Source organism: Hyla sarda, chromosome 1 (assembly GCF_029499605.1).
Source record: "Hyla sarda isolate aHylSar1 chromosome 1, aHylSar1.hap1, whole genome shotgun sequence".
NCBI classification, from domain to species: Eukaryota; Metazoa; Chordata; class Amphibia; order Anura; family Hylidae; genus Hyla; species Hyla sarda.
The window spans coordinates 233,391,542-233,409,988 of NC_079189.1; the positions used below are offsets into that span (position 1 = coordinate 233,391,542).

An 18,447-nucleotide genomic window follows, 5' to 3' on the forward strand; every position below is an offset into this window, starting at 1 on the left:
CTTCAAATCTACTTCAAACCTGAACTGGTCCCTGAAAAATTCAGATTTTGAAAAATTTGTGAAAAATTGGAAAATTGTTGCTGAACTTTGAAGCCCTCTGGTGTCTTCCAAAAGTAAAAACTCATCAATTTTATGATGCAAACATAAAGTAGACATATTGTATATGTGAATCAATATATAATTTATTTGGAATATCCATATTCCTTATAAGCAGAGAGCTTCAAAGTTAGAAAAATGCAAAATTTTCAAATTTTTCATGAAATTTTAGAATTTTTCACCAAGAAAGGATGCAAGTATCGCCGAAAATTTACCACTAACATAAAGTAGAATATGTCACGAAAAAACAATCTCGGAATCAAATTTATAAGTAAAAGCATTCCAGAGTTATTAATGCTTAAAGTGACAGTGGTCAGATTTGCAAAAAATGCTCCCGTCCTTAGGGTCATAATGGGCTCCGTCCCCAAGGGGTTAAGATAAAAATGGGCTTGGTCCTTAAGGGCTTAACAAGTCTACATATACTCACCTGCTGCTGATTCTTATTTGTATTCGATTCTATGGTTAATTTAATATTCTTATTTATTCTCTAATTATGGGAGCTTTTCCTTTCTTTTGACGTTTGTGTTCATTTCTTCAATTAGGGAACATATGACACTTTTGTATAACTTACTGCTTGTTGGCATGTTTTTTTTATACCCCAGCAAGTACATAAATGTTATTATATTTTATAGTTGTGTACTTATCATACGGAAAAAAAAGAAACTAGGAAAAGATCTGTAGATTCCTAGTATTTGAGATTAATTCTGGATATCAAGGTCATTTGTTATAGTAATCTAAGCCAAAATTGCCATGCAGCAATCTTGCTTAATTTATATGGCATTCCTGCTGCAAGATGCAGTCTTCTGCTTATGTAGCTTTTCTTTTACTCTGGAAGGAGAAAGCCATTGTTTTTTCAATAATCTTTTACGTGCTGCTGTTAGTCTTTTTTGGGGCTCTGAGAGTCTTAAAAGTAATAGATTTTTGCCTATGAGCAAAGAAGCCATTACAGCTTGTACCAGAAGATTTAATAGGTGTCATAATTTATCATGTATACCGAAAAGTGCTTCTTAATTAAGTGCGTACGTTAATGAATTTTTTAATTTGATCCCTGTAAGTACCTTGCTATACTAATTGCAATATTCTACACATTAGTCATCCGCTGTTGCCCTTGGCTGTTTTCTATCCTGAGAGAGGTAGACTGGGCTTTTCAGTTAAACTTACCTTAACCCTTTGTGGATTAACACTAAAGAGCATTGTACGCTCACATGTTACATAAAATGATGCAGGTATCCTTAGTACACACAAGTAACATTGAAGATATACATGTATAGTATTATTGATTAAATAATAGGACTTCTTCTTCTCATTCATGAGTTTAATAAATTGAGGACAACTATTAAGACTTACAGAATGTTCACACGCCCTTACCCTTGGCCACCAAGATAGTTAGTAACTGTGTGAGCAGTAATGGGTATATCTGGGTTTTTAGCTACTGTGAATACTGAATCTTCACCGCATGTGCAAATCTTGAAAAAAGAGGAAGAATTGAAGCATAAAGATGAACATTCACAAATGTTTCTAAAAGTAAGAATGCTTTTGTTAAAAATGGCAACCAATCAAAGCACTACTCTCATGTCCTATGGTGCTCCTTATACATGAAGGCTGTGCTATGATTGGATGCTATGGGCATCTGCAGTGTCCTGGTACCCAATCAACTGTTGGTGTGTTATAACAGTGGTTGTTCTGCTGTAAAATGTTTCCAAATAGTTAAATGCTGCTTAGGTGTTGTGAGTTTAGGTATCGTGAGCTTAGGTACCGTAAGTATTGCGAAAAATATTAAGCTTGCCATTACCTACAAGTTTAACTTCATTAGTTTAGATGGAAATACCCCTTTAAGTCATTTTCACATACCACTGTGGATACACCAGCAACACCAAAGTGGTGTACAGCAAATGCAAATCTTGAAAAAGAAGGAAGAATTGAAGCATAAAGGTGAACATTCCTTTAAGTAATTTCCACATACCAGCAACACTTAGACACCTCATAAAATTGTACTGTGGGGTCAAGGACTTCTTATTGTGCAGACTCCTATTTACAAGTCCACAGGGGGACATACAAGGTTCAGCCAGCCACAAAGCTACCACACAAAATACTTTTTTAGAGGGACTACTATCTCATCTACCCCTGAACTAATCCACCTACCCTCTACATGGGCACCACACAAAAAACATAGAAACATAGAAAGTATTAGCAGATAAAAAACATTCAGCTTATCAAGCCTGCATCATTTTCTGAATATTTTCAATAGTTTGGCCCTATCTTATATGAAGGATAGCCTTATCACATGCATGCCTCAAGGGGTACTCTGGCCCTAATACATCTTATCCCCTATCCAAAGGATAGGGACAAGATGTCTGATCACGGGGGGTCCCGCCGCTGGGAACCCCCACAATCTCTCATTCTGCACCTCATTCACACGGGGCGGAGCCGTGACGTCACAACGCTCCGTCCCTGTGAGCGACAGTAATCAGACCCGGAGCGAACACGCTACGGGGACTGATTTTAATGGGGTGTAGTGTGCAAGATCACGGGGGTCCCCAGCGGTGGGACCCCTGCGATCAGGCATCTTATCCCCTATCCTTTGGACAGGGGATAAGATGTCTAAGCGCCGGAGTACCCCTTTAAGGACAAAATGCGCCTGGTCCTTAAGGGGTTAAGCTTGTTCACTGTATTTGCAGCTACTACTTCTACAGAAAGTCTATTCCTTGCATCCTCTACTCTCTTATAGGGGCATTTACTAATCTTTTACTATGTAGTCTGGTTTTTAGCCTGTTTTTTTCTACTTCATTTTTGACTATGTGCGACAAATTTACTAAATTGTTGCACGGCGTTAATAAATTTGGCACACATAGGCAAAAGTGGGAAATTTACTTCATGCAGTAGAAAAAATTGTCTGTTCCTTTTTCCTGCTGTCTGAATAGGTTTGGCTGCTAGGTTTCCTTCTGGATCTTTTGTTTTTGAGTTTTTTTTTTTTTATCTTTTTCACCACATGTAAATAATTCAATAACTAAATTGAAGTCATGGCTCAGAATAGTGGTAAACGGCGTTTAGTGTGTGTGTGTGTGAGTTTATAAAAATTTTTTAACACTGTTTTTTCTCCCTAAATGTACTTACTCTTACTTTTTTTTTTGTTACTTCTTCTACAGATCCGTGTATCCTGCGGACTCCTTCGGATTCGGTGGACTACTTCGACGACCAGCATTTTTCTTTGCTTGATGTTAACAAAATGGTTAATGAGGGCTTGTAATAAAAAATTTTTTAAACCTGTTGTGTTTTTTTTTTTACTTTACTGGACAGGCTTAGAAGTGGAAGCTGTCTTACAGACGGAGTCCATTACTAAGCCAGAGCTTAGCGTTACCCACAAAAACAGCTAGCGCTAACCCCCAATTATTACCCCGGAACCCAACGCCACAGGGGTGCCAGGAAGAGCCGGTACCAACAGGCCCGGAGTGTCAAAAATGGCTCGCCTGGGCCTAGGCAGTAACAGGCTGGCGTTATTTAGGCTGGGGAGGGCCAGTAACAATGGTCCTCATCCAACCCTGGTAATGTCAGGCTGTTACTGTTTGGTTGGTATTTGGCTGAGAATAAAAATAGGGGGGACCCTATGTGTTTTTTTTTCAATATTTAATTATTTATTTAAAAAAAAACGCATAGGGTCCTCCCTTTTTTTATTCTCAGCCAAATACCAACCAAACAGTTACAGCCTGACGTTACCAGGGTGGGCGAGGACCATTGTTTCTGGCCCTCCCCAGACTAAATAACGCCAGCCTATTACCGCCTAGGCACAGGAGTGCCATTTTTGACACTCTGGGCTTGTTGGTACTGGCTCTTCCTGGCACCCCTGTGGCGTTGGGTACCGAGGTAATAAATGGGGGTTAGCGCTAGCTGTTTTTGTGGCTTAAGCTACGCCCAGCTTAGTAATGTACTCCGTCTATAAGACAGCTTCCACTACTAAGCCTGTCACGTAAAGTAAGAAAAGAACACAACAGGTTTTAAAAAATTGTTATTACAAAAAAACTCCCCCACAAGCCCTCGTTAACCATTTTATTAAGATCAAACAAAGAAAAACGCTGGTCATCCAAGTAGTCTACCGAATCCGAAGGAGTCCACAGGATACACGGATCTGAAATGAGAAGAAAAAAAAATGGGTTAGTACATTTATTATCACCTGCTCACACATCTCCTGCTCCGCACGACTACAACTGCCAGCATGCCCTTACAGTAAGGACATGCTGGGAGTTGTAGTTGTGTGGTGCAGGAGATGTGTGGGCAAGTGACAAGCTTGTCCCCTGCACCCAGCTGCAGGACTACAACTCCCAGCATGCCCTTACAGTAAGGTGGGCACAGTGTTTTCCAAACTGGAAGTTGTAGTTTTGCAACATCTGGAGGCACCCTGGTTGGGAAACACTGTTTTAGGGCTTGGGCAACTTACCGGCTACCGTAGGATCCAGCGCCGCACGACATTACCGCAAGATACTGCCGCGCAACAGTGCCGCCCGACGATCTCCGTCACCGATCGTTGCTGGAGCCTCGGAAGGGAAAGTGAACGTCTTCGCCGGTCCCCTTCAGCTGTTTAGTTTTGCAACAGCTGGAGGACTACAGTTTACAGACCATAAACCAGTGGTCTGCAAACTGTGGCACTCCAACTGTTGCAAAACTACAACACCCAGCATGCAGGAGCCCAGGCTGACCTTACAGTGCAGCCGCCCGGGCTCCTCATACTGCCTCCCCGCTACCCTCATTTATGGGGACACTGATATACATCCCCCCCTTGTCTCCCGCCCGCGCCACTCAGCTCCCACTGCTACAAGACTACAACTCCCAGTGTGTCCTCACTGTAAGGGCATGCTGGGACTTGTAGTCTTGCAACAGTTAGCAGACAGATGGGAGTTGTGTGGCGCTGGCAGGTGAGAGGGGGGATGTAAATCACTGCAGTGTCACTGTAGCGAAGTGAGGATAGCGGGGAGAAAGTATGTCGGAGCCCGGGAGGCAGTAGCTTTTCCTGCTTCATGTTGGAGCTGGAGTAAATTTAGTAAATTTTTACGGCCGTTATTTATTGCGCAGCTGCGACTGTCGCAGTTAATAAATACCTGACCACTGCAAGTCAAAAATGCAAACTAGCGTAAATCAAGCGAGAACAATTTTTTTTTACTTTCTAGCTCTTGCTAGAGAAAGTCGCACGAAAAATAGGGTAGGCGCAATTGCGACAATTTAGCGCCAAAAATAGTCAGAAAAAAATGACTAAACCCCTTAGTAAATGCCCCTCTTAGTAGGGCAATACTTCTTTCTATTACTGCATGAACTTTTTTATTCATGTAATTTAAAACCATGTCAACTCTATTTAATAGAGAAAGATTGTGACTGAGCCAGGGACCCTTCTCTAAAGCATCCATTTGCACTAGTGGGGAACATGGACAGGGCTATTCCAGGTGAAAATGGAAATTTTTGAAAGTTTTTGTATCTTTGTTGTTTATTATATGTGTTTATTTACGAAACATCAAATGTTCAGTCTGTAGAGTTTAGTCATATTCTTTTCTTAATTGTCCTTCAAACTGCACAAATTCCCCTCTTTGGATAACATTTTCCTACATGTATGAAAGGTATATTTGATCAACATATGTGTTTTAAGGGTTTTAAATAATGCAATCATCACATTCATGGGATTTCCCATTTGCTTCTATAACTCTTTGAAATACTTTTTATTAGCTTTAACAATATGTCTTTTGAGAGCCGCACTAGCTTAACTGTGTGGAATAGAGTGAAATCAGGGCACTGTGCAAATAATGAGATCCATACTCAAAATAACATTTTAAGAACCTCTCTTTGCATAGAGGCATGATTCTAAATAAAGGACTCTAAGCACAGATCTGCAGTGTATTTCACGTTGCAGATGTGTTGATTGCACTCACAAGAACGAGCTCCCTGCTGTGGCTTGGTAGCTCTGTGTGTCCGCTCATAGCGTCAGATTTCCCGCTGTATACACAGTGTCTGCTACAAGGGGGCACACAGAGCTACCTAGCCGCAGCAAGGAGTTTGCTCTTGTGATTGCCGTCGGCTCATCCGCTACATGAAATATGCTGTGGACGTACTTCGTGAAAAACACATTTTTTCAAATCATCTGATGCCAGAGATTTATATAGATTTGTAAATTATTTCTATATAAAAAGCCTAACCCTTCCAGAACTAATCAGCTGCTGTATGCTCCAGAGGAAGTTGTGTAGTTCTTTCAGGTCTAACCATAGTGCTCTGTGCTGCCACTTCTGTCCATGTCTGGAACTGTCCAGAGCAGGGACAAATACCCATAGCAAACCGTTATCCTGCATGGAGAGCACTGTGTTCAGACTGGAAAGAACTACATAACTTCCTGTGTAGTATACAGTAGCTGATAAGTACTGGAAGGGTTAACGTTTTATATAGAAGTAATTTACTAATCTTCATAACTGATTTGAAACCATTAGTTTTCCACTGAATTACCCCTTTAACCCCTTAAAGACTCAGTCCATTTGGGCCTTAAAGGGGTACTCCACTGGCCAGTGTTCCGGCTGCATTTGGAACATTTAGTTCCGAATGCTGTGCGCGCGCTGCGGGGGTCAGGCCACGCCCCCTCAATGCAAGCCTATGGGAGGGGGTGTGGGGCCGCCACGCCCCCTCCCATAGACTTGCATTGAGGGGGCAAGGCCGGACATCAGAAGGGGGTGTGGTCGACTGCTGCAGCGTGCACATAGCATTCGGAACTAAATGTTCCAAACACAGCCAGAACACTGGACAGTGGAGTACCCCTTTAACCCCTTAAGGACCCATGATGTACCTGTACGTCATGAGTTCGCTCTCATTCTATAACGTGGGGCCACGGCCGGGACCCGTGGCTAATAGCGCGTGGCACTGATCGCAGTGCCACGCGCTATTAACCCTTTAGATGCGGTGTTCAAAGTTGAACGCCGCCTCTACAATGAAAGTAAACTAATGTCCAAATTATAAAACTATATCATTAATTAAACCGCACGGTCAATGGCTTACGTGCCCAAAAATTACAAAGTCCAAAATAGTGTATTTTTGGTCACATTTTATATCATGAAAAAATCAAAAGTCTAATCAATACAAAAATGGTACTGCTAAAAACTTCAGATCACGGCGCAAAAAATGAGCCATCATACCACCACATACACGGAAAAATAAAAAGTTATAGGGGTCAGAAGATGACAATTTTAAACGTATACATTTTCCTGCATGCAGTTATGATTTTTTCCAGAAGTACGACAAAATCAAACCTATATAAGCAGGGTATCATTTTAACCGTATGGACCTAAAGAATAAAGAAAAGGTGTAATTTTTACCGAAAAATTTACAGCATACAAACAGAAGCCCCCAAAAGTTACAAAATGGCATTTTTTAAAATATTTTGTCTCACAATGATTTTTTTTCAGTTTTGCCGTACATTTTTGGGTAAAATGACTGATGTCATTACAAAGTAGAATTGGTGGTACACAAAATAAGCCCTAAGGCTGGGTTCACACTACGTTTTGTCCCATACGGGAGCGCATACGGCAGGGGGGAGCTAAAAGCTCGCGCTCCCGTATGTCACCGTATGCGCTCCCGTATGTCATTCATTTCAATGAGCCGACCGGAGTGAAACGTTCGGTCCGGTCGGCTCATTTTTGCGCCGTATGCGCTTTTACAACCGGACCTAAAACCGTGGTTGACCACAGTTTTAGGTCCGGTTGTAAAAGCGCATACGGCGCAAAAATGAGCCGACCGGACTGAACGTTTCACTCCGGTCGGCTCATTGAAATGAATGGCATACGGGAGCGCATACGGTGACATACGGGAGCGCGAGATTTTAGCTCCCCCCTGCCGTATGCGCTCCCGTATGGGACAAAACGTAGTGTGAACCCAGCCTACTATGGATTTTTAGGTGCAAAATTTAAAGAGTTATGATTTTTTAAAGGTAAGGAGGAAAAAACGAAAATGCAAAAACGGAAAAATCCTGGGTCCTTAAGGGGTTAAGAACTCAGACAATTTTATTTTTACCATTTTGTTTTTTCCTCCTTGCCTTCGAAAAATCATAACTCTTTTATATTTTTATCCACAGACAAGTATGAGGGCTTGTTTTTTGCGTGACCAGTTGTCCTTTGTAATAACATCACTCATTTTACCATAAAATGTATGGTAAAATAAAAAAAAATACTATTTGTGTAGGGAAATTTAAAAGAAAACCACAATTTTGCAAATTTTGGAAGGTTTTGTTTTCATGCTATACAATTTACAGTAAACATGACAGATTTTCTTTATTCTGTGGGTCAATTTGATTAAAATAATACCATTGATTATATACTTTTCTATTATTGTACTGCTTTAAAAAAATCTCAAACTTTTTAACAAAATTAGTACGTTTAACATCCCTCTATTTTGACGACCTATACATTTTTCATTTTTCGATATAAGCTCATTTTGAGGACTCATTTTTTGTGCCGTGATCTGTACTTTTAATTCATACCACATTTGCTTATATAGAACTTTTAATCATTTTTTGATGAATTTCTTTTGGAATCAAATGGGAGAAAAAAGCCGCAATTTTGGATTTTTTTTTTTTTATGTTTAAGGCGTTCACCATACGGGATCCATACGTTGATACCAAATATGTTTATATATATATATATATATATATATATATATATATATATATATATATATATATATATTTTTTTTTTTTTTTTTTTTTTTTTACACTTTTGGGGGTAAAATGGGAAAAAGGGACAATTTACATTTTTATTGTGGGAGGGGATTTTTCAAAATGTTTAACTTTTTTTTTTTTACCTACTTTTTTTTCTACACTTTTTATGTCCCTCATAGGGAACTGTCTAAAGCAATCATTGCTAATACTTTTTAGTGTTATGCATAGGGCATAGCACTGATCAGTATTATCGTCGATCTTCTGCTCTGGTCTGCTCGATCTCAGACCAGAGCAGAAGACCCCAGGAGATGGCTGGAGGCAGGTGAGGGGACCTTCGTCCACCATTATGGATGATCGGATACTTGCGGCAGCGCCGCGGGCGATCAAATCATCCATCTTACCGTCCGCACTGCTGCAGATGCCGTGATCTGTATTGATCACGGCATCTGAGGGGTTAATGGCGGACATCAACACAACTGCTCATGTCTGCCACTACCGGCAGGTATCTGGCCGCTGATAGCAGCCGGGACCTCCTGTGCATGATGAGAGCACCAACCCAGTGCTCGCGGTCATGTACAGGACGTAAATTTACGTCCTGGTGCGTTAAGTACCACTGAACCAGGAGGTACATTTACATCCTGCGTTGTTAAGGGGTTAAGGACATGATTTTTAAAAGAAAGGTGATTTGTTACATCTCAGATTTGTTGCATCTCTCAGGCTGTGTTCACACGTTGTGGTTTGTTAGCGGTACTGTACCAAATTACTGCATACGTTTTTGCAGCAAGTTACCTTATTTGCAGGAGAAATTGAGCATCCTACTGCAATTTGAATAATTTACATGATAAGATTTTTACCATGATTGTTACCATAATTAGTTGCAGTACTGTTAGCTAGCTGCAACGTGTGAACACAGCCTTATTGAGAGGTCCTTTATTGTCACGAAATCCTTTGTAAGAATTTGTCACCAAATCCTTTGTAAGACAACTGAATGGGATAAGCTATTTTGCAAATGGTATATGTCATGGTTACCAGTTAGCAGAGTTGCCCAATTCCCTTTGAATGTACATGGAACAGATTAATAGAATCACCCACACCTAAAAAATTTTAATCTTAAAAAGTACCTTTCATGATCTTGATATTTTTTTTTAATCCTCCCATTTTCCTACCCTCTGCTTTTATTTTTATTATGTTTTAGTTTGCTACCTTGATATTGTTCTGTATCTACTGCTCAGTCTCACTGAGCTCCACAGACAGCATTACCCAGCAGGAGTGACATCATCTGAAGCCCTGCTGAGAAGAACCTCCTTCCTCCCTCTGCTACACACAGCCAAGAGCAGTCCAGTGTGAGATGAGCTGTGATTGGCTGAGACTGTACACACACCTATCAGCTCTCAGCACTCTAAAGTGTATCAGCTCTGCCAAGGAGCTGCAAAAGGGAACAAAAATATTCAGCACAATGCACTGAAGGCATCAGGACTTTACAGTCTAGCTCAGCTCAAAGCTAAAGGAAGCTGAAATATTCAGCTCTATACACTCTATACACTGTGCTGAGCAGTGCTCTCCAAATTGTGGACCTCAGGATGTTGTAAAACTACAGCTTCCAGCATGCCCAGACAACCAACGGCTGTCTGGGCATGCTGGAAGTTGTAGTTTTGCAACATCTGGAGGTTCATATTTTGAAGACTACTTTACTAGGGGAAGGGATGTTCTAATCTATCTGATTCTCATTCATTACTTATTGCAGGCACAGTGATTATTGCTCTAGTCATAATCTGGTTATCTGCTAAAGTATCAGGTTCATTACACGCTAACATAGTTACAGTACTTGTATAGGATAAGGATTTGATTGTTATTAAATACTACTACATTAGTATGATCAGGCACATATTGTAAAGAGCTCCACATTCCTAGAAGAAATGAAGTCCTAATCTCCATGATTGATTTATATTTATTTCTCATTGCAGTGTGAATAAAGAATAAACACCCCAACTGCAATGTTAACTATTGACTTATTATGCAATGTTGACTTATTAGGTTTGCAATATAAAGGGCAAGGAAAATAAGATTAATTGATCATTCAGGGAGAAACAAAGTAAAATTCCCTCATTAGAAAATAGCCTAAAGGACAGCCATCCTATTGATATCTTGTGAGTGCCCAATACAGCGTGAGGAGCTTTGTCCTATCAGTCAGATCCTGTACAGTTATAGCAGATTCTGCCTTAAAGGGGTACTCCGCCCCTGGCATCTTATCCCCTATCCAAAGCATAGGGGATAAGATGTTAGATCACTACGGTCCCGCTGCTGGGGACCCCAGGGATCGCCGCTGCGGCACCCCGCCATCATTACTGCACAGAGCGAGTTCGCTCTGTGCGTAATGACGGGTGATACAGGGTCTGGAGCACTGTGACGTCATGGCTCCGCCCCTCATGACATCGCGGCCTGTCCCCTTAATGCAAGTCTATGGCAGGGGGCGTGACAACCGCCACGCCCCCTCCCATAGACTTGTATTGACGGGGGCGGCCCCTGTATTGCCTGTCATTACGTGCAGAGCGATCTCGCTCTGTGCAGTAATGATAGCACGTGCCGCAGGGGCGATCCCCGGGGTCCTCAGCAGCGGGACCGCGGCGATCTAACATCTTATCCCCTATCCTTTGGATGGGGATAAGATGTCTAGGGGCGGAGTACCCCTTTAAGCTATGTTCTCCCAGTGGAATGTCCACACTGAAAATTTCCATGCGGATATTCCACAGACAGCGGAGGACTGGCAGAACATGCCGATTCTAGAATCACTTGGAAATATAATCAATGGGACTCTGCGGTATGTCTGTGCGAAATATTCATGTGGAATTCCGCACAGACATTTTACCATGTGAACATAGCCTTAGACTAACAATGGATGTGCAAAGCATGAGAAATGACATTAGTTTTTTGCTGGATTTAATATTCAATGAACTGGTTGCTATTAGCAAATATGTTAAAGTGACAGAGAAGCAAATCTGGAATCTACTGTCCCCCATATAAATGCTATTAACAGTCTGTTTGATGATGATGATGTGGGAGAAACAGAGGAAGAACATATCCCCTGTCTGTCCCTGAAAAACACTATCACACATCTGCATTTAGAAAGGCAGGAGGGTGCACAAATCAAAGAGAGAACAGGCTCAGTTGGAATACTATCCTTAATAATTAAACCGGCTGTTAGAGAAAGCGCTGTGTTCCAAAAAGACTCACAGTACAGTACTGTATATAGTGCTGGTAACATTGCGCTGAACTGAGCAGTCTGGTCCCGGGGATAATTAACATAATACAGTACTATACATAGCATGTGGAGTGAGAAAGGATTACTGATGTAATGGGCCTTCAAGGTGCTAAGCTGAAAGAAAAGAAACAACAGCACAGCAATTGGGAGGTTATACTAAGCATTGAACTGCTCTTGCTGCTGAGATTAGAGGGAAGCCTTAATTTATCTTTAATTGTAGGGTCACACATGCCGTATTTTTCTAGATATTTGTTGCTGCATATTTTCTTACCCATTGAAGGAAATGGGTAGCTAAACATGCAGCAGATTTTTCTACCCATTGACTTCAATGTGTAGCAAAATATGCAGCAAATTGTGGCACATGTGGCCCTACCCTTTGGCAGAGTTTTGATAGGGACAGGCTCAAAAAATGCACGTTATGTCCAGCAGAAGTAAGTGAAGCCCTAAGCTCACCCATAGCCACTTTCCCTGCTTACTTGAGTATCCGCCCTAAACAACATGTGCTCAATTGAACAGTGGTCTCTGTTCTTAGTAAGTGCAGGGGCGTAATAAGGGCCTAAACAATAAACAACATTGTACAGAGGTCAGGGAAGCAGGTCAGGACACAAAGGGTAATAAACAGAAAAGCAGTACACAAACAGATGTTGGTGGGATAGTTGGGTCACAAAACCAAGAGTCAAGTCAAGTACACAGGAAGGATCATGTAGGAGTGATGCAGAAGCTAATGGAGAGGGTATAGTTATATTTACCTGAGAAGGGTGTGGACTCTGAGGCCAGATGTAATTGGCTCCATAGCCAAGCCCCCAGATTGGCCTGGGCTTTGTCACAGCAACACAGAATTTAACTATTCTCCTGGAAACAGATTGACTCATTACAATTCACGTACATGACCCTGGCTTTCCCCCCCCTCTCCTGAACATAGCAGTATCAGATCCCCATCCCCACTTCCTGTATTCCATCCTGATCTCTCTGCTGCAAGTGATGCAGTAAACTGCAGATAGCAAAGAGGTGATCACACATTGGCCAAGATTTTTGAGCTATTTTCTGAGGTAAGGGGTAATTTTTGGTTAATTATGTGATTTGCAAAAATACTAAAAATCACATAAGAGATTAAATGGAGGAAAATTTTTTGAAACGTCCTGATCTGAATATGAACATATATAAAATACATTAACACTGCCACAGCTAAAGACTATCTTAAAAAGGGACTATAAGAAGGACAATACCTCTGACTGGTATAATCATCTAATAAATATATTTTATAATAATAAATAATTTGCTCCAAATTTCCTCTTTAGTGCTAAGATAGCCTTTTGTTCACCTCTAGGCAAATGGGAGTAAACAGACAATAAATGAAGCTGCCCTTTTATAACAAAGAAGGAACCAGAACATATCTTGGATAAACTGAGAGGCTGCCTTGAAAGTATTGAGGATAGAGATGGCACAAATTAGACAGTTACTCATGACTTCTCCAAATGCCAAGATGTGCCAAATAACACAAAACTTACAGAGTAGAGCTTTAGGAATTCTAGGAACCCATATGCTAATAAGGAACCTTACAGTAAAAGATGGTCCAGCAAAACATTGAGGGAGATTTATCAAAACCTGTCCAGAGTAAAAGTTGCCCAGTTGCCCATAGCAACCAATCAGATCACTTCTTTCATTTTGCAGAGGCCTTGTTAAAAATGAAAGAAGTGACCTGATTGGTTGTTATGGGCAACTTTTCCTCTGCACAGGTTTTGATAAATCTCCCCCATTGTTTTTACTGGGAAGCCCTCTAATCTTCAACTCAATAGGGATTCCTTCTTTTCTGAACTCCATTATGGTCATTCAGCTAAAGAATACTTGGACTTAAATATGTTCCAGTGGCCTCTGACATATCTATGCTAAGACTATATTCTGTAAACTATGGGGGAGATTCATCAAGATCTGTGCTGTGAAAGTCGCTTCTTTTATTTTTCAGAGGCCTTTTCAAAAATTGAAAGAAGCGATCTGAATGGTTGCTATGGGCAACTGGTCAACTTTTTCTCTGCACATGTATTGATGAATCTCCCCCTATGTACTTGTAACCAATAGGCCTATTGCTATGGGCTCTCTGAACCATATGCTTCCTCCATTATTGCCTTTGAAATGTGCATTGCAATGTGAGTGGACCAGTTTGATATCTTCTTTCTCTAAAACAGAGTTAAGGAACTGTAAACTTTCCGTGGCTTAGACTGTGTAACTCCACTTAACTAAGAGTGGAGTGGAGTTTTCTTTGTGGGTTTTAATTCCCCACTACTTTTTTTTCCACGGTACTTACTAAGGTTTTCCTACATTTTGCACTTTTCTCTACATTTTGCTTTTTTACACATGCTCTGATCTGTTGGGTTTTTCTCAGCTCAAATTCCCTATATTTTCTGTGGAATCCTTAGTAAATATGTTGAGTTTTTGTGAAAATTTCAGGGACACGCCCCTTTTGGGGGGTTTTCTCTGTAAAATGGAGAGTTAGTCGGCTTTTTTCAATTCTGGCGCAGACAGAATTTCTGGTGCAATGCACCAGCATCTGGCACACAACCCAACAAAACATGTCCGATTTAGAATAGTAAATCAGGGCCACTAACTATGATAAATTAATTTTATAATCCCTTTTTCTCCTTTTTTTTTTTTGCATTTGTCATGTATTAGTTTATCAATTTATGGCCCTTCTGACTCCTCTCCTCTGTGGCAATAAACCTGGAATGATTTTGTCTGCATGTATACCGATAGAAGTGCTTTTTGTTTTTCCACAGCATTAAAGGACTTCCAAGTGATCGAACCCATTTGAAAGAAGTCATTCTTACATAGTCCCAAAACTACAATTCTAAACTACTGTATATAGCTTGAATTTACCTCTCTTCTTTTCCCAGCCATACTGAATATTGTTTGTGTTTTTTTTTTCTATTCTACTGTGAAGGCCATGGAACAGCTATATACTCAGGGTCTCTGACATACTTTCCTGATGTATGGGTTTAAGGAGGTTGGATAGGTACTACAAGGTATATTAATTGGTAAGAGATTTGTGGACCCATAGTATTTTATGTATTTATTTATTTATTTATTTATTTTGGGGGGGGGGGGGAATGAGTCAAAGAGAGGTTTTTTTCCCCTTTCTTCTTCTACTTACTATACGCTTTATAAGTTTTAATGTTTTGATTTGTAATGTAAGAGGAATGTGGGTGAGGTTTTAGAGTTACCCTATTTTTTTTTATTTCATTAATAGACTCTCTCTTAGCAGTGGTTTGCTTTACTAAGACCTATCTCAACATACATTATTCAAGGGTAGAAATAGGGGGGCTTCTCAGGAACTTCACTCCATTTATTTTTTATTTTTATTTGTCTTTGTCTTTATCCACAATAAAATTAACAATATTTCGAAGGATCATCTAACAGATGATAGTTGTAGATGTATTTTTTTTTATATATGGTGACCACTTTAAGGAAGTGATAATGACGTTTCCCTACATCCCTCCTCCTTTCTCTGTTAAAATCCCCATTTGATTGATCAGAATTCTTAAAGGAAAGGCATTTGTCCCTCTAGTCATCTGTAGGAATTTTAATTGTGTAATTAATCCTGGTGGAGATAGTAAAAGGTTTGCCATAAATAATACTGGTTCCTCCCCTATATTTATTTAAGAATTAGGGAGGGAAGACGTGTGGAGACTCCTATACCCACACAAAGATGTTTGACGTGTTTTAGTACTTGACATACTCCCTTATTGATTAGTGTTTGGGTAATAAAACAGCTTAGCCCATAAGGAACATCAAATTCTAATATGGACCAAATCCACCAGAGTATCAGTCCTTCCAGGCTTCTAGTAAGACTGTATTGCAGCTGCTTTAAAGTGGTATTATATATTATTATAATATATTATATTATATATATAAGCAAGGTAGAGCAGCACATCCGAAAGGCGTCAAGGCAATATGGGTGCAAGCGGGCCCAATCGTAGCCCTGGTCACTGGCGGCAGTAATCGACACAAGTAGAAAGCGTCTCGCAGCACTCCAATATAAGGTGAAAAGTAGTGTCGTTTATTTCCTCATATGTGGCAAGCAACGTTTCGACTGTCTGCACAGTCTTTATCAAGCTTGATAAAGACTGTGCAGACAGTTGAAACGTTGCTTGCCACATATGAGGAAATAAACTACACTGCTTTTCACCTTATATTGGAGTGCTGTGGGACGCCTTCTACTTGTATATATATATAGATGATGTAGTAATGACCACTATATAGGTTAGGTCTCCCAATAATGAATAGAAAAAGAGGAAATTTAAGGGAACCTTTAAAATTTCACTTTTATTACGTCTTCTTAAAAATACATTGTAGATACAAAATTATTTAAACATGTTTTGATTTAATGACCGCCACCAGTGTGCAAAAAGTCTTGTAGTTCTAAGTATTCTTCATCAATATCGTGTTCACTTTTTCAAGATATTCTTTCCCCTTTGCTTTAAAGTCTGATGATCAGTCCATCATCCTAATTATATGAACCAAGTCACATTAGTGGCTGCCGTGCATGCGTTTTTTTCAGGTGTGTAGTCTATACACGATTTCCTTTAATATCAGGGTACTTGCAAGAACAGTGCCTATGTTTTCTTTGTACAAATTTCCAGTCTTAAGAGTGATTTCTCCTGCACTCTGTATTGTTGCATATTCACATAGCTACCATTTGAATATATGCGTTAATAATGTTATATGCTGAGTATTAGTCCTCGGTATATAGAAGCATTCCTTCGTGGATCAAGTCACATTGTGACACATTGTCCTAGCTTCATTCAGCAAGAGCCCACAGCGTAGCACTCGAGGCATGTCACTGGAGAGTGGCATTAGTCGAACATCCCTTCGGCGGATATTAGCTACTCACAAAAGGCACCCTTACAAACTCCAGCTACTGCAGCATCTCAATGAGGATGACCCAGATGGACGCACTGAATTTGCAGAATGGGCAAAACAAAAATTGGAACAGGACCCTCAGTTTACGCAGAAGATTTTGTTCAGTGATGAGGCAAACTTTTATGTGAATGGTGAAGTTAACAAACAAAACCACCGCTATTGGTCTGACACTAACCCACATTGGACAGATCCCACCAAGACTGTTGGAACACAAAAATTGATGGTATAGTGTGATATATGGGGTACAAAGATAGTGCCAGCTTGCACAATAGGCTTCTCAAGGGTTAAACTTTTGTTGCTGATTTTCATATGAGGTTTTACCTGTCAGATTTTTTCACCTGGCCATTTTTTGGCACGCCACGTCACATCCTGGCAGGGATGGTTGGTTCACAGTGGGATCTGTTTATGAGTCAGTAGGTATTTAAACCCCTGTGTGACTAGTTGCCAGTGCCATGACTAAGAGCGACAGCTCGAAACACGTCGGCGTTTCACTCCCTTTTTAGAGTGACATGTCACTTTCCTTTTTCCTTTTTAATATTCATCATTAAAAGTTAAGCTTTATTGGATCCTCTACACCTGGGAGCTGGATTTTTTCCTTCCTTTTTTCTTCTATGCTACGGGGAGTGGCGGCTCCCTGCATCCGTGCTCCAGGACCTCTATCAGATGACTACTGTTTATGGACTATATGGTGAGCTGATCTACACCCTTTGACTTTCTTTTTGCTACATTGCCGCCTTTTTGATAGTGCTTCCATTCACTGTGCCATCAGTGCATGCATATCTACATGCTGAATTACATGTAACATCTGAAATTGATTTTTCTCTTGATTATATATATATATTTTTTACTTAACTCATTGTGCATATATTTCTTCATTATGGATGACATGACTGACACTACTAGTCCAACCAACTCCCAAGAAGTAGCCTTATCTAATGACCCAAACAGACGCATGTGGGTTACTAACATTTTTTCTGACAATCAGGAACAAGAATCATCTTTGGACCTTAAATCTCTTATGAAGGAGCTACAGCAATTTAAAATGCATCAATTCAGGGTATGGTGGGATGCCACCACTCTCACGCAGTATCTCAACAAAAATATGTTCCCAAGGGTTCTGAGGATTTGCAAACGTTCCACCACTGCGTTTAGTGAAGCCTTCACTACAAAATGGAACACTATTCTTGACAAATTCTCCATAGACCTTATGCAATTAATTATTGAGTGTGAACAACAACATATGTCTGAATTGGAAGACAACATTAACCAAACTACTATTCTATTGGAGAAATACACAGGATCACAAGAACTTGTTATATTACAATCTCAAATGAATGAACAGCTGTCAAAATTAGAAGACGCTATTGCATAGGTAAGAAAATCAAATTTAAAAGAGATACCAATGATTATTTAAATAATGCAGTTTATACGTGGCAAAAAAAGAGGCAAAAGCCCAAATCTATTTTGAAGCACCGCAACCAGCCGGATATCAATGTCATAAAAAATG

At 40.2% G+C, this 18,447-nt stretch overlaps 1 long non-coding RNA gene across 1 annotated transcript in view; it reads right to left on the minus strand.

The window, feature by feature from the left end:
- The window catches only part of LOC130366515 (uncharacterized), a 32,134-nt gene extending 18,494 nt beyond the window's left edge, over window positions 1–13,640 (minus strand). The window contains exons 1-2 of the long non-coding RNA XR_008891905.1: window positions 13,587–13,640; window positions 12,776–12,878 (exon numbers count right to left, since the gene is read on the minus strand). This is a non-coding gene — a long non-coding RNA (uncharacterized LOC130366515). The remainder of the gene's footprint in view (window positions 1–12,775; window positions 12,879–13,586) is intronic.
- Window positions 13,641–18,447: the final 4,807 nt, after the last annotated feature.